At 43.3% G+C, this 16,911-nt stretch overlaps 1 protein-coding gene across 3 annotated transcripts in view; it reads left to right on the top strand.

Annotated features, from left to right (window-relative positions):
- The first annotated feature begins 237 nt into the window (after nt 1-237).
- The window catches only part of ITGB1 (integrin subunit beta 1), a 41,677-nt gene continuing 25,003 nt past the window's right edge, over nt 238-16,911 (top strand). The window contains exon 1 of one of the 3 annotated variants that reach the window (XM_047740685.1): nt 238-469. The gene's annotated coding sequence lies outside the window, so the exon portion shown is untranslated. Of the gene's footprint in view, nt 470-8,893; nt 8,967-16,911 lie in introns of those variants that run through there. The other 2 variants (XM_047740686.1, XM_047740688.1) reach the window with 2 other exon arrangements.

Below are 16,911 nucleotides of genomic sequence, written 5' to 3'. Positions count from 1 at the left end.
CCAACGCTTCCGTCCCTAGGCAGGAAAGGAAACTGAGGCACGGCGAAGGCCGGCCGAGTCCCACGGCCCGCCCTCCGCGACTCCCCCAGGCCCTCTCGCCCCACTCCTTTGTCCAGGCCGCTGTCTTCCTGCCTCCTCCTCCGCCCCGCCGCCACCTCCTCGCCTCCGGCGCGGCTGACGCGTCCAGGCAGGAATGCGTTTCCGGAGGGAGAGCGCGGCTGCGGCGGCCTCAGGAGCAGGATCGGCCGCGCCGAGGAGGCGGTGCCGCGGGGGTCGCTTCCTGCCGGGAGGCGGCTCCGGGCCGCCGAGTCTCCTCCTCCCACCCCCGAGGAGGAGGAGGAGCCGCCGCCGCAGCCCGCCGCGCCCGAGAGCCTGGAGGCCGCGCCAGCCCACGGGAGAGACCGAGCGGGAGCCGCGGAGCAGCAGGCCCGAGCCGAGCGCACCGGGGCCTGGACGCCACCGGGAGAAAGTAGGCGCCTTGCGGGGGCGGGGCGGGCGGCGGCCGCGGGACTTCGGAGTGCCGCGGGACCTCGGGGGGTCCGCCGCGGACCGGGCCCCGCGTGGCGGGGACGTCGGGGCCGGGTGGGCCGCCGGGGTCGGGGCGTGGGTGGGGGCGGAATGCTTGCCCTGGGGCAGCAGAGGAAGTCCGGGCGGGCGGCCGCGCTCCCGGCTTCTCCCGCGGCCCCTCTTGCCCTCCCCAGGCGCGGGCGGCCGGAGGGCGCGGAGCCAGCCCCGCCGCGTTGCGAGGGGGGAGGGTCGCGGGCCTCGGCGCTGTCACGTCGGGGCCGGGGTCGGCGGGGGACCCGGGCGCGCGAGCAGCCCCTCGGACACCTGCCATTCGCAGCGAGCCTTCCCGGCTCGTGGCCTGGGCTCCGTGGCGCGGGGTCACCCCGCGCGGCGCCCAGGTTTTCGTCCTCGCCTCCGCCGCGCGCAGGTGAGAAGGCGAGTGGAGGCCTCCCCGGGACTCGACGCTTTAGGACTTTGAACGAACCTTGACGGTTTCCCTTTGTTTCCCTTCCTGTCGCCGGCTGCTTTTCTCTGAGCAGTGTTGAGTTGAGTAATTCGCTTCCAACTTCCAGAAGTTGGGCCCAGCCTTCAGGGCCTATGGCCTGGGAGGAATTGTAGGGTGGGCCCTAACAAAAGTTGGCTCCGTGGAGCCGCTAGGCAAGGAAGGCGCGGTGTTGGCGCATATATATATATATATATATATATATATATATATATATTCATTCCCCCCCTCCCACTTAATGTTTATGAGGCCGCACTTGACTGTGAGGTCCCTCAGCAGTGCGAGTCCCAGGCGCTCCGCAAGATTCAGGGCCCTATCCGCTCCTGGTGCCATCTTACTACGTGTCAATTCTTGGGCTTCCTAACAATTTGTGGTTTTAAGAACACTAGTATTTTATGCCGAAGTCATTTTTATTTCACCAGATTTGTGCTTGGGAGTCGAAAATCTTGCACAGTAAACTACCATCTTTAGGCTTCCATTTCCTCATCTGTAAAATGGGAACAAGAATATCCACATTAATAATAAAAGTAGCTATTATATTAAGGACAGTGTGGGCCATGCTTAGCTCTAGGCACTTTACCTGTATTTTCTCATTTTATCCTGGAACCGATACAACGAGGTAGGTGCCATTTTTATCCCCATTTTACAAATGAAGAAACTGAGGCACTGGAAGCCTAAGTAATTTGCCTGTGATCGTCCAGCTAGCGAGTAGAGAACCCATGGGGTCTAGCGGCTGAGCCCATGTTTGAACCTTCCATAACTACAGTATACTTGTAAAAATCCAATATAATACATAAAACAGTTCAGAGTCAAGTAGGTGTTCAATAAATATGACTTCTTTTCATCTCTTCTTGATATATTAAAAAGATTTTTAGGAAAAACTCAGGATGTAATTGATAACATCATTAGCAAGGTTTCTTTGGGGCTCAGTCCACATAGATATTTATGTGGGTAGAATTACTGGGTGGTTATTTTTTGTTGTTTTGATGGTGCAAAAATAATGTGAAATGAATTTTGATTAGGCGTCTTTTTTTAATGTATACCCTTAGGTTATATTAATAGACCACATTTAGAAATGATTAAGAAATTTTAGATGAAGTTTAGCTTATTCTATATTTGGGGACATCTACATCCAGAGGGGATAGGACATAAGAGTTCCACTACAGTGTTCATATTTTTAAATAGTTTTTGTTCATTGATCAATATTAGATGAGTGACTTAAGATAATGAAGTGATACACAGGAAACGGAAGAAACAAATCAGTAGTTTGGAGACAGGTCTCTGAGGAAAGAGCCATTAATTTATCCTAAAATTCGGTATAAAATGGAAGATGTTCTGAGAATGTTAGCTAAAAAGACAGGGGATGTGGTTAATACTTCTGTAAATAGAAAGCAAGTCAACTCCAAATTAAGGCATCTGTGTTGGCTTCACAGACCTGAAATACTGTTTTTGTAATGTTAACGCTTTTTAAAAGAATGCTAAATTCTATATTATTATTTTATAATACCTTCAATAATCTGTATGAAAAAGTATAAAATCAACAATATTGAAAACTGCTAGATTTAGTAATTTTAACAATCATGTAGTTTTTCCTTAACTTCCTAGTCAGTATAATTAAAATCTGGCCCCAGTTTCCAGCACTGAATGAATATGGAGTTCTATATTGTTAACGATAAATTCCTAACTCCGGAGCTTCTCTGGGGACATCTGGTCACTTTGTAATAAAATTAATCAGTTTAATGTGCTAGTTTTAATGGAATGCTTGCCACATAATAGCTTTATTGTTGGGATTCTTGCCAAATAAATTGTAGGGTACAGCATGGGGGGAGTAGTATAATAGTCTACCTCAGAAAAATATTTTTCTTTAATATTCGGTTGGTGCACTGGTCTGCTCCTAACTACACTCCTGGAATGATGAGATGAAACATCTTCTGCCTGGTCAAAGTTGCAGAACTTCTGAGTGCTGAGATTTTCAGTTTCTGAATGTGTAACAAGCCGAAAGTGTCTGAGGATTTATATTTGTTAAATTTAGAAGATTTCCCCACTCTGCATGGAAAGTTAGGATGCGTTAGGTTGTAGGTAGATCCCTAGAGGACTGTATTGTGCAAATGTGTAAATGTCTCTTGTTGTATTAGCAGGTCTGTTCTAACTTTGGTTATATATTGTGGGATTTTTGTCTTTTTTTGTTGTAGTGGGAGTCTTGGGGAAGGGCGATGGGTTGACAGGGATAGGAGTAAGGAAGAGTATATTAGTCTTCAGCATCCTGAAATGGTAGCAGTATCTATAGATGTAGAAAGCTGAAAAAATACTATGGTATGTACTTGGGTTAAAGGAGGTGCAGTCCACAAAACCCAGAAGATTAGCAACCTTAGTGGGTAGGTGAAAAAAATGTGGTATTTCTTCTTTAGGAGCTGTGTGCAAAAGGAGCCAAACTGTACTCTTAAATTTCTCTTCTTTACAGAGATGGCTAATTGTAAGACTTAGAGAGTTATGTTTATAAAATAATACAGAGTGAGTTTTTAGAAGTCAGCTACCTTTAAACTTAATTTTTGGTTTGCGGTTTTTGATGGTAAGGTTAACTGTATTTAGCAAAATGCTAAATTGTGTATATCATCTTGAAATATGTGTGTATGAGTAAAAAGAAATGGCTTCAAATATCCATGCTACATACCTAAATAAACACACACACACCTACCCCCATATAGATGTATATGTATATATGTTTTACTGACTGGACTAGTGTCATTATACATCTCTAAAGTACAGGTTCCTAGACCCCAGGGATGTATAAAATGACTGATTGAAATATAGGAAGAAAATACAAGGGTTAATATCATATATACATATATATACACACACATATATATACATGTATATACATACATATACATATACATACATATTTTTCATCTTTTTAAAGTTTAAAATTTTTGTTATTTTTAATATCTTACTATATTGCTATAAAAATACATGTATTTTAACATAAATAAACACATACTTTGGGTATATGTTAGCTCAGAAATCTTTTCAGTGATACAAGTGAGTGATCAAAAAGCTTTGGAAGTCATTGGTGTAGGGGGTGCTTTGGGTGTGGATACAAGCACTACTGTATTCAGGAGGGAGAACTGATGAGACTTGCTGTCTCAAGTAAGGAAGGCGAAAGATACCCAGAGTGACACGAGTTTCTGGTTAGGTGGTGTCATTTCCCAGGACAGGCAGTATGATCGCAACGGGGTGGTACTGGTTGACTCGAAGGAGGGGAAATGATGAATTTATAATGCCGAGTGTTTTTATTTTTTATTTTTTTTAAGATTTTATTTATTTATTTGATAGAGATCACAAGTAGGCAGAGAGGCAGGCAGAGAGAGAGGGGGAAGCAGACTCCCTGCCTAGCAGAGAGCCCGATGCGGGGCTCGATCCCAGGACCCTGGAATCATGACGTGAGGTGAAGGCAGAGGCTTTAACCCACTGAGCCACCCAGGCGCCCCACGCCGAGTGTTTTTAAAAGTGACATTGGTAAAGATGTCCAGGAGCTCAGTTGAATACACAGATTATGAGCTCAGAACAAGAAGTCTGGTTGGGAGATTCAGATTCTGGGATTCTTAGTCTGTAAGTGCTAGTTGAAGCTCTGGGCTACTGATGAGAACACCAAAGGAGAGTATGCAGAGTGAAAGGGGGCCAGGCAGAAAGCCTGGGAACACTTATAAACAGTCTAGGACTGGTTGAAGGAAAAGGAATCCAGGAAAGCATTTCCTGCCCCCGTTTCTTTGAATTCCTAATTCCTTTGTGTGACAGTCTAGTGAGAGTGACTTGGGTCTTGGGGAGTTTTTTCTGTGATTGACATGTTTGAGGTAAAGACAAAAAGACTTACTAGTCATTTTAGACTCATCATTAGAAGAGCCGTTTGATGTACTAAAGGCTTTGTGATTGGGAGGTGGTAAACCTGGGTTTCAGTGTAAGCTGTGCGGCTGAGTTCCTCTGTGACCTTGGCTGGAATACTTTGCCTTCTGGGGCTTCGGTTTCTGCAGCTACACTATCAAGAAGTGGTCTGTAGGATTCCTTCATTCTGTCGTTCTGTGAGTTCAAGGATAGCTACCACTCACCCCAGGCAGTGTGGAGCGCCCCTCTTCTCCCACGAGCATCCATTTTCTCGTGTCACCAGAGAGGAGGGGTGCTGTGGCAGGTTATTGCTTTAAGAAAACCTGCCCGCATTGACCAGCCACATCTATTATTGTGAGCTCTCGTCCGATGTAACTCTGCTGTGTGTTACCTTTTAATCCTTCAGTGTACTGAGTGCCAGTTATTTGAAAAATGCTGTGCTCAGTGGTTGTAGATCAAGCGGTTGACATGGACTTTGCTTGTTGAGTATGTTGTCTAGTTAGGACAAGTTGTGTTTAATCTAGGGAAACATAACAAGTACCAAAGAATATTTTACACAAGGTACTATACCAGATAATTTTCTGTAGTACATTTTGAGAAAAAGATCAGCCTTTGGCTTCAGTGGTTTTGGAATGCTTCATAAAGGAGCCTGGAATGGTATGAACAAAGATACGCACAATAGATGGGTGACCTGTTCCAAGGACAGTATAAGTAGAAGGCAGAATTCAGTCTAATTTAGCAAATATTGTTTGACAACTCGACGTGTGTGTGCTCGTGCACACGTGTGTACGTGTGCAACAAGAATCTTTTGAAGGCCTGGATTTTGTCCTCCCTCTAGTCTTGAAGTGGTTCACAGACATGAGTACAATTAGTTACGATAGAAGTTTGTATTATTGAGCATCGCTGAAACTGGGGTTTGCCATTTACTATCCGAGACTCTTAAGAAGATGTTTTAGGACCATAAAGAAAGGAGTAGTTAATTCTGCCTATTGTGGTTGGTAAAGAGATGAAGAGCCAGTGAAAGTCAAAAAAAGGAAGAAGAAGAAAAGTTAGCATCTGTATTTTATGGTAGGGAATATAGTTTCAGTGGATGGGGAAAGTATTTACGTGAAAAATTTATTAGGAACATTCAGTGTATAAATGTTTACTGGGTGAATATATGAGTAAACTTACTCTTTGTGAAACTCAGAATAGTAATTTAGTGGTACTCAAATATTTTATAGTTAATGTATGATTTATTTCATATTATTATAGTGCTTCTCAGGAGGGGGTCATGGTAGGTCATACTTCATTGCTGGAGGAGGAGGTTTTAGTTTGAAAAAGTACGTTTGTTATATTAAGGAAAAAAAACAAAAAATACAACAGGGAATAGATTTGTACTTGTTAAAGGAGCATGGGTTTAAAATGAAGACTGTTTATTAAGTAGTCACTCAGGTTCTTACCATTGGAAGCCTGTGACTAGTGAATGAGTTGGAAAGCAGGAAGCAAATTCAGTAATTAAGTAAAATGTGACCAACAGATCACCATAAAAATATGTATTGCTAAGAGTTTTTACACTGATGATCATATTTTACTTTTGCAACAGTTCTGAGATAGGTATTATTTCCAGCTTTGTGCTGTCTACAATGAGAAATTTGTTTCTCCCTATGTTAATTTTTAAAACATTTGTTATATATTTAAAATAGACCTAGCACTGTGCTTGTTCCACTCTACAGGGCAGAGAGGAGCTGTGGCAAAAGGTATAGATCAAGTAAGAATTTTGGAGTGATCCACCTAGAAGTAGATAAAATCACACAATTCGGGAACATACTTTACAGTTCTCCTTAATTAAAATAATGTAGAACAGATGTTAAACAAGTGCTTTTTTGATACCATTACCAGGATGGTTAACGTGTTTTGCTAGCTCCATTTACAATTATCTTTATAAACTTAACCCAAAGTAAAATTTCTCAAACAAAACCATTACTAACCTACTCTTTTCTTCATTCAGGGAAGGGCAAAATCTGTAGCCGTAGCAGGTGTAGAGAAGAATAGCTCACTAGGCTGATTTGAAAAATATCAGTTGCTAGGTAATGTCCAGCGCAAGGGAGCTTGGAAGAATTAATTTCAGGCAAATTTCCATGCTCATTTTAAATCAGGCTTTAAAATATTATGGCTTGATAGTTTTGTTTCAAGTGTCTTCTTGTATTTTAAGTCTGTCCTTTAGACTTGAGTTTATTAATGCCCCCTCACTGAGTTTTTAGTTTAATACTTTTTTTTTTTAAACCAGGTTAGCAGTTTATTATAAAAGGATGTATTTCATAAACAGCCAGAGGGAGGAGATGCATAGGGCAGCCACCGGAAGTGCCACTCTCCCCAAATCTCCTCAGTTCATTGGCTGGAAAGCTCCCAATTCTTTTTTTTTTTTTTTTTTCTCCCATTTTCACGTAGGTTCTCCTTTTTGAGGGGTGGTGGTAGTATACCAGTTACCTGTTTATGAGATCACTGTTGGCTCCATCGTGTTTCTGACTGGCCTGAATTACTTTGAATTCTTTGTGGTTTTTCTCAAGCATATTCTTTGTGTTGTGCTGTTCCTGTTCCTGGTATTTATGAGTTCTGTAAAGGATTTCAACTTAAGTTTCCTCCCTGAGTTCTGTACGCTTTTCCTCTAGTTTTATGATCTTACTGTTTTTGACTGATCCCTGTGAGACCTATTTGAGATTTTCTAAATTCCTTCAAGAGTATAATAAATTCATCTCAGTTTTCTCCTATTTGCAGATAAGATTCTTCACTTCCTTTCATTTTTTCTTCTGTAGAAGTTTTTCCTGATTAAGTTCTGCGCCCCCCTCCAACGATTTATCTTTGAGGCGTTTTATGTGCCAACATGCAGTATATCCGTTCTTTATCTTTCCTCTGCACTTGTGGGCTGGATGGTGGGTGACGGTGATTGATCTTCCATATTCACGTTTCCTTGGAGAAGGTGGGTAGACCAGTTCCTAGTGATGAATTTTGCTTCAGTCTGTTATTGTCATTTTCTTAAAGTATCTAGTCCTGTTATGGGCTGTTCTCAGGTTTCAGATTGTTTTGTGAGCCTGTTGCTTTGGAGCAGCCTAATCTTTGCCTTTGAGTTCATTAGCTTCAGGTGGATGTTGCTACTGGGTAAGAAAGAGTCGGTGATCTTAAAAAGCACGTTTTTTTCTTCTGCAGGAGTAGTGAATTGTAGAAAGGTTTCTAGTTCAGACTGCTGTTCTGTAAGTTGTATCTTTGCCTTGGAGTACTTGGCCTTTTCTCTTTCTTATTTCCTCTTGTTTTTTCTTTCTTCTTCATCCTTTCTAAGTTTTCTTAATCATTAATTCTGCCTTCATATTTGGGTCATAAACACTTTCATGGTCACCAGCGCATACCTCTTCCTGCCAGAGGGAAATAAATGCTGAGTTCTAATTGTTCTTCCTCTAGGGGAAAGATGCTCTTGTCCCAGGGGAATGCATCCCCACACTCACCCTCAAATATGATGGACTAGAGATAAGTGGGATTTCTGAGCACCTTCCATTTGGGCTCCCCCATCTGACTGCCCTCTGTATGGGAAGAAGTGGGAAGAGCTGCATGTAAATTCTCTGAGGCTTTCAGTTAGGTTCTGTGTTGTTTTTATGCTCTATATTGATTTTTTTTTTTAAGATTTTATTTATGTATTTGAGAGAGAATGAGTGAGAGATAGCATGAGAGAGGAGAAGGTCAGAGGGAGAAGCAGACTCCCCAAGTTGCTGGGAGCCCGATGCGGGACGAGATCCTGGAAGTCCGGGATCATGATCTGAGCGGAAGGCATTTGCTCAACCGACTGAGCCACCCAGGCGCCCTGTATTGATTTTTAAATATTATTCTTTTATAGGACTGTTTTTTCCCTTTTAAGAGCAGATATAGAAAGTAATGATGGTGGGACAGGCTTGGGATGAATACAGCTGTGTTATATTTTTAGGAGAGATTTATGATATACCTCAACGTAGTTATCATAATCTTTTCTACTTTTAGGTGAAAAGATTTTAAAATGGTATGACATAAAAAAGGAAGCAAATTCTGTTATCTAAAAGAGAGTATTTGAAAGGTAAAAACCATTAACCTTTTTTATTAGAAACCTACTTCTATTGAAAGCTTGAGCTTTTGAATCAGACCTAGGTTCATATCCCAGCTTTGTCACTTAGTCTGGCTTTGTCTGCACAGTAGATTTGCAATAAGTATTTGCTGACTTAAATTTAATAAGTTGTGTTGAATAAAAATACACCTTTTTGCAAGGATTTGATAGGAAGAAATTTTTTGTGGATGACTTCTTTTTGTACTGGTTGGGTTTTCGGGACCTTATTTTAAAACTTGAAATAAATTTAACTCAACACATTTTTTTAAAGTAATTTTTCTCTAAACTGTAATTGTTCAATTTCTACAAATACAGGACTTTAAAGTTTCTAAAGATTTTATATGTAGATGTAAAAGGAAATACCATGTGAGTTACTTTCGGCAGTGTTAAAAATATTAAATACGTGTGTATTTAGAAGTTTGAATATGACATAAAACCACACTTTGGTGAGTAAAGGTGAGTTTAAAGTGGAGATTAAAATAATTCTGTACAGTTTTTGACAATGGGAACAGTGCACACAGTTCAGGCTGTTAACCACTAAAACGAAATTGTTTGGAGGAGGTGCTTAAGATGATTTATTGTTTAAGGAATGAATTATGACCCCGTAGGTAAACTTGAATATGGTAAAAAGTAATACTAGGGTAAAACACCTCTGTAGAAATTGAGGCACCAAACCTATGGGTACACTCAATATTGTACTCCGTATTGAAATTTGCCAGCTAAATTAACTTTTCTTGGCCTCCATTCAGTTTGAAGGACTAAGAAATAAACTCACAGGGCGCCTGGGTGGCTCAGTGGGTTAAGTCGCTGCCTTCGGCTCAGGTCATGATCTCAGGGTCCTGGGATCGAGCCCCGCATCGGGCTCTCTGCTCAGCAGGGAGCCTGCTTCCTCCTCTCTCTCTGCCTGCCTCTCTGCCTGCTTGTGATCTCTCTGTCAAATAAATAAATAAAATCTTTAAAAAAAAAAAAAGAAATAAACTCACAGAACATTATAAACCCTTTCTACTTTTATGCAGTGAGTCTCTTCTCACACTGGAAGGATGTTCTTTTTTTTTTTTTTTAAATAGTGACTTGAGTAGGCCTTCAAAAAATAAGAGTTTAATGAAGCACAGACCAGGTGATAGCTTCTATGTAATTCAGATGGTCTGATTTCCCTTCCACCAGTGTGACCCTGGAGAGGTTATTTTACCTCTCTGTAATTTGGTTTCCTCATATGTAAGCCAAAGGTAATATCATTCCTAACCGCATAGAGGTACTTGGAGAAGATAGCTGTTAATTATTTTTATCATTATTGCTACTATTGTAGTCATTTGAAAGTGTTGAAATAAAAATGAGATAACTTTTTGTTACAAATGACCCTAAATCCTCAAAACTCAGTGTATTGTGTTATTCTTGTCTGTGCCTGCTGTATGCCTACTCTGGATCTTTAAGCATACCAGGCTTCCTCTTTTTCTTTGTAGTCTTCAGGGGCAGCCACCCATGGCTGGAATCCCACGGGTACACAGTATTGGGATTCACCTTTTTAGTAGTAAGAGGTCTTTTCAGGGAAGTTTCCTTTCTTTAGCCTCTCCTCTTTATTTCCCCTAGACAGAAGAAGTCTCGAGTCATTCTCCTATATTTCTATTAGGTATGTCATCTCCTACTGTGATCTCTCTTTTTTTTTTTTTTTTAAGATTTTATTTATTTATTTGACAGAGAGAAATCACAAGTAGGCAGAGAGGCAGGCAGAGAGAGAGGAGGAAGCAGGCTCCCTGCTGAGCAGAAAGCCCGATGTGGGGCTTGAACCCAGGACCTGGGATCATGACCTGAGCCGAAGGCAGCGGCCCAACCCACTGAGCCACCCAGGCGCCCCGTGATCTCTTTTTTTAAAGTGGTCTCTGATACTTACGTTCAGAATTAACTGTATTTTGTCTAATGTAGTAATAGAAAACACTGAGATTCTGCTGTTCTTATTATTTTACATACAAATTGTTAGAAAGCACATTAATTAGAATAATCCTTCCTAGATGTAGAACCTAAAATAAGGCTCTAATTATATTATTAATATAATTGGTGTCTAATATGATAGCATCTGATTAAACCTTATTGTCATACAGTATAATGACATTTTGATACTGTATCCAAATAAGTATCTGAGTGGCTATAACAATGAACATTAATCTTGTTTATAGTTGTTTTATTTCTAATGCATATTCTTTCTTCTAGATCTTGTTTCTCCCCGAAGTGCGTGAATCCAAAATTTTCTGGTTACGATTATGGTTGAAAAAAAGCAAAACTTTCAAATTAAGTTACTTCAGAGATTTGCATCCAGGCATTCTGGCTCTAAGTTGGTGCCCTCAGCTGTGTGCTACCATGTTATGATACACCGCTTGCCCTCCTTAAGCTTCCTGGTTTCGTTTTTGTTGTTTCTTGGATACCTTGGAATATTTTCAGTCATCTTTATCTTTAGTGTCTTTATTAAATAGTAAGATAATGTGCTCAATATAGAGAGAACACCGAGCACTGACTTCTAGGGGAGATGGCAATTCATAAGTCAGCCTCACGCATCTGTAGTCGATGGATAAGAGCTCCTTGTTCAAATTCAAGAGCTCCTGAATTTTGAAAACAAAGATTGTTTATATTTGATTTAGTGTATGGATCTGACTTAAATCACCTCCCCAGTTCTTGCCATCATTGGGAGTCTTCAAGAATACGGGCAGGTAATACCTCTCATATTCTGGTCTAGCAGTTTCCTTGACTTTTTCAACTCTGGTTGCCTTCGAGCGCTGTGCGAGAGACCTCTGCTGTCCTTCTCACCTCCTCCTGGCCTCTTCTCTGATTCCAGCCACTGCCGCTGGAAGCAGTTAGTGTTGTGACTCACTTTGGCTGACTGCATCTTGCCTCAGGTTCCTCCTGGGCGTTCTCTTGGGTGATGGTCAGGCGAGAAGCTGGTGCAGACTTCTGGGCAGATGCCCCGTAGTTCTTGGAAGTGTGGGGGAAGTGAGTGCCCCTCGGCAGACTTACCTGTGGGGACTGGAATTAGTAAATGTACTTCTCCACATTGACCCTCCTCTGGACAGACTCTCTGGGCACTTCTCAAAACTTCTCAGCCAGGTCAAGCCCCCAGGGACCCCCATGGCAAAGAAGTCTCCTGAATTGGCAGTCTTGGTTCCCTCTCTTCAGTATCTGTGTCTTTCCCTGGGGTCACCTTTGTATAAAAATTGCCTGCAGGCCTGTTTTTGTCTCAGCCTCTGCTTTCAGAAGGAACCCTGGCTCAAGTAATTGCCCATAGCTTATCCTCGCTTAGAACTTTTTACCTGTCTCTGCAATGTTAAATCTGTCCTTCCTTTTTGGCTCTGCCCTCCCCTGTGTGCAGGAGCCCCTTTTTCTCTCACCTGCCTCTCCTGATCTCTAGTCCTTTGCCTTTGTCCTCTTCTGTGTTGTTAACTGTCAGCACAGTCAGTCCTCCTCCCCGCCCACCCGCACTGCCTTGGAAACCAAAGGATTAATTCAGTGAGTTCCAGTGGGAGTCTGAGGATCTGTGGGAGGTGTCTCAGGGATTTGAGCTACAGAACTGGTAAAAAATGTGCTTTTGTGCTAATAATTATGGCAATAAGCAGCCAACATCTGGATTATCTGGTTGACTACCTTGTAACCGAGTTGTCATTATTTTGGTGCCGAGTTTTATTTGTATGTGTAAGTTAATCTTGGTTCATAACGTATAAGAGCCAGGACCATGAAGCATTTTATGTCTGGTTTTATGTTGGCTGTATATACCTAAATTAATTGAAAATTGGTATTACTAGGGTGTCTATAGTAACTGTTTTCTATTTAAAGAGAGTCTGCAAAATAATTCTGAGAAACTCTACTTTGCTGGGCTTCTGAGTAATGTTGGAAAAAAAATCATACAGTTTAATACAGTTCAGCAAAAATTTCTGAACATTGACTTTGTGCCAAGTGGTTCTGGTGCTTGCTGTCTCAGAATAAGACACACCAAGGCCCTGTCTTCTTGAAGCCTGGAACCCATCAGGAAAGATGGGGGTGAACGGGTCATTCCCAGTGAGAGGAGTGGTGGTGCCTTTGTAAGACCGGGCCCTGATTGCCGCTCTGCCATGCCGCTACCTGTATCCAGGACCTCCCCGCTGGAACCCCACCTCCTCCCCGCCCTGTAGTCATACTGGCTCTGCTTTCAGAACAAACCTAGGCTGTCTTGGCCTGCACCGACTGAGAGAAGCACCTCTCTTCAGGCTCACGCACTCCCTTGTGGGCTGGATGCTGTCCTCTCTGCTCCGAGGACACCCCGGGCTCCATCCAGGTACCCTCTCTTGGGTCCTTGCCTCGTGAGCTTGCCTCTTTTCCCGAATATTCTTTCCTTCACGGCCTCCTACTTTCATAATTTCAGTTGCTGCCTCTGTGGCAGCCATTCTGGGGTAATCCGTCATCTCTAACCCTGATTTATCTCCTGAGATCAAGACCTGTGTCTTACCTTCCTGTAGGTAGCCTTCCTAGAAGTCCCTCAGGCATCTCACCTTCCTGGGTTCTAAAACAAAGGCATTATCTGCTCCTCTGACATCATTCTCCTTCTGCCTTCTTTGTTTGAAAGGGGTGATTCCTTTTCCAAGCTGTGCTGCCTCCTAATCCCACAGTTGTCTTCTCATCCTCGTGCACTGCTGCTCTGTGCCTTCAGATGTTTGCTGAGCCCCGGCAGGGAAAGCAGGCCTTGTTTTGCAGCTCTTAGCTTGATGCTCATCCTCTGCCTCGTGGAGTTCTGTCATGTCTGTATCGCGTGCTACCCTGGCCCATTTGTTTCCCCCACTTTCCTTGCTATTTACAAAGTAGAATCTAAACCCTTTGAGCAGGGGTGGCCTTGAAGGCTCTCTGTGACCCAGCTCCTCCCACCTCACTTACAATTTAAGTCTCAGAAATGCTTAAGTATGTTAAGATTCTTTTCAGCCTTCATGATTTTAAGATTCTTAAAATTTAAGATTATAATGTAATTTTTACTTATTGTAGAAAATTACAGGGACAAAATAATCATCCCACAGACCAGCTTAAACTATAACGTGTGTGTGTGTGTGTGTGTGTGTGTGTGTGTGTATATATAAAATACAGATACATATTTTTAAAAGTATTTACTTATTTGACAGAAAGGAGACAGTGAGGGAGCACAAGCAGGGGGACGGGGTGAGGGAGTGGGAGAAGCAGGCTCCCCACTGAGCGGGGAGCCTAATGTGTAGCTCCATCCCAGGAGCCTGAGATCATGACCTGAGGCAAAGGCAGACGCCCAACCGACTCAGCCACTCGACGCCCTTAAATATATTTTTTCTAACCTTTTCTCTGTGCAGATAGAGTGAGACAGTCCCAGTTGGGTTGGGGGTGGGAGTGGGGGTCACCAAGCATGTATGTTTAGAAATGAGATTGGAAAGAAGTTACTGTAATTCTTCCTAGGACTCCACGGCTTTGCATATACAAACCTCTTGCTTGGAACATTTCTCTTCATCTGCCTGCCTGTTTTGCCAAATCCGTGAAGCCACTGATCTTGGCCAGGCCGATTTTGGTGTCCTCAGTGCACTTCTCCCTTATTTTCATTACAGAAACTGTCACATCATAGTGTAATCATTTGTATTTTTGCCTGAATGGAAAATTCCTTGAGACTGATTTTTGTTTCTCCAGATTGGGCACAGAACCTGACAAAGTTGGCTGAGGAAGAACTTCCAGAGGGGCGGGGGGAGAAACCAGGAAAGCCCAAGGGAACAGAGTGGGTTAAGAAAGAATGGTGGGATGGATTAAGTGCTGTGTGTAGATTCTGTGCATGGGAAATGGATGTATCTCCCCAGGCAACCTATTGTAGGCAGTCACTCATTCAGGCATTTTTGCCTGAATGAATGAATGAATGAATGCAGAGAGTAGTGGAAGGCCTGGAAGGTTATTTTTTTGCACGAGCAGTTTCACATGCATGGTAGGAAGTGGACATCAGTTACAGCCAGTTGGGGAGGGAGTAGGAGATTATAAAGTGGAGAACAATGTAGATAACTACAACAGTGTAGACAACCTTTGGAGATAGGATCAGGATAATGCCTTGGAGGCATCTCTCCCTGCCAGCCCCTCAAGTTCTGTGAGGAGTACCCATGGTAGGAAACTACTAAGCTGGGGAATCAGAGGAGAACAGATTCTGCCTACTGAGCCTGTGGGCTTTAGGTGCCCAGGTGGGCATCCAGGTATATCTGAAGCAGATGTTGCCTAGATCACACTTGGAGAAGAGCTGCCTTAGGAGGAAAGGCTGCGGGGAGCTCTTGGTGCGTCCTCCTTCCCGCCCCACATACAGGAGGAGCATCCAGTACCTTCAGGGACTGTCCTCATTGACTGGGAGGCTGCTGTCTCCTGTGCCGCGTCCTCTGCACAGCCTGCTGTCCTCTCCTCGGCCACCGCTAACCCAGTTTCTTCCCAGCCTCGTCCTCGCTGCTCTTTATTCTCCTTTGCTGTCTTCTTCTGTCTCCAGTGGCCTCTCTGCTTCCCGGAGGGAAAGCCTGGCCTTTTATAGGCGTCACCAGCCAATGACGGTGCTGTCTCTTGCCAGTGTGCTGACCATTCCCAGGAGAGTTGACAAGTGTCCCTGTTCTTAGCGGCTGCCCCGTTCTGTCAGCTGCTCTTCCGTACTAAAGCCTTGTTTTGCCTGCCTCTGGGTTTGGGGCCTTCCAGAGCAAGGGAGTTTCAGAAGGCTAATCTTCGACTTGTCAAGGTTTACAGGAGGAGGAGAAGACGGGGCGTTTAAAGTCTGTTTTAAAGGTGGGTGGCCTAAGTTTGTGAGGCTGCCTAAAACAGTGCTGCTCTTATCTCCTAACTCTGTCTTCATGGTGATTCTCTGAGTTGTGTAATATTTTAAAACGTTTTTCAAAGCAGTGTAGGGCCCTTGAAGTAGCCTGAGGAGTGTCCTGAAGAACCGTACCAGCCCATATATGGGACGAATATTTATTCTGTTTCTTTTATGTGAAAACTGCCGGACGATTCATTCATCACAGTCTTCATGTTCCAGGACCTTTTTGTCATAACTTTGGAATTGGTAATGTTATTTGAATTGCTTAGAATTTGAGTCTAATGGATTTATTGCATATAAACCTGTTGGAGAGGCCATACAAGGCAAACTGTAGGCATGTCCCACTTCTATGACACTCTGCACAGTTACGGTCTTTTGGATGCAGTTACAAGTGATGCGTAAGCAAAACTGTAGGCTCGCTGCATAGTGGGACTTGCTGCTCTGAGCAAGTGTAGAGCATGTGGTTACGTAAGTTACTCTCACTCTTCTCTGGGAAGCCAGCAGAGAAAGCTTAAACATTTGACAGCAGAAGAGGCACAGGAATCTGGGGTGCTCTGAGCACAGCTTTGAAGCACTCTTTGGGAGTTGTGGCAATAGCATCTTAGAATGGAAGGGTTTTTTTTTTATGATTTTTTTTTTATTTTGACAGAGAGCACAGGCAGGCAGAGCAGCAGGGAGAGGGAGAAGCAGCCTCCCCGCTGAGCAAGGAGCCTGATGTGGGGCTTGATCCATTGCAGAACCCTGGGCTCATGATCTGAGCAGGAAGGCAGCCACTAAACCACTGAGCCACCCATGCGTCCCTGTCTTCTTCTTTTTTTTTTTTTTCAAATTTAGTGTGAGAGAGCAGTGGGGAGGGGCAGAGGGAGAGAGACCGGCAGATTTCCCTGCTGAGCATGGAGCCCCACCCATGCCCTGCTGAATCCAGGACCCTGAGATCAGGACCTGAGCTGAAATTGTCAATTCTTCAGGGACTGAGCCACCCCAGCACCCCCACCATTGTCTTTATATTATGCATATAAGTCTCTGTCATCTCTAGAACTCCTTGGTTACTTTATATGTTCATGTACTGTTATTTTCACATACTTGTCACCTAAATATGTACTTTGCATTCAAAATTATTCTAAA

The sequence above is a fragment of the Lutra lutra genome, chromosome 8 (assembly GCF_902655055.1).
Source record: "Lutra lutra chromosome 8, mLutLut1.2, whole genome shotgun sequence".
In the NCBI taxonomy this organism is placed as follows: domain Eukaryota; kingdom Metazoa; phylum Chordata; class Mammalia; order Carnivora; family Mustelidae; genus Lutra; species Lutra lutra.
This window is presented reverse-complemented; position numbering and strand designations above follow the sequence as displayed.